A 326-nucleotide genomic window follows, 5' to 3' on the forward strand; every position below is an offset into this window, starting at 1 on the left:
ATCACAAATCGATTCTTGCATTCGACAAAAGTCATTCATAATTGATTATTTACATAGTTGGAGGCCAACAATGATAGACACCAACATATTTAATGAAAAGCAATATTGTCAGAAGTGATTTCTCTTCATTGGCTTTAGTCAGTTGAAGATATTGAGGCAGCATATTTTGTAGATTTACATATTGTAATGAACATGACACATAAATACTCTAATTGCCTTGCTGTTGTTTTGTCTTTTTTTTTTTTATCAGTCTCTCCTGTCTTTGTGGCAGGTGAAGACCATTCTGTTCTAACAGCCTTGATGTCAAATTTATTTACCTCCAGAAG

The sequence above is a fragment of the Vanacampus margaritifer genome, chromosome 18 (assembly GCF_051991255.1).
Source record: "Vanacampus margaritifer isolate UIUO_Vmar chromosome 18, RoL_Vmar_1.0, whole genome shotgun sequence".
Classification (NCBI taxonomy): Eukaryota; Metazoa; Chordata; class Actinopteri; order Syngnathiformes; family Syngnathidae; genus Vanacampus; species Vanacampus margaritifer.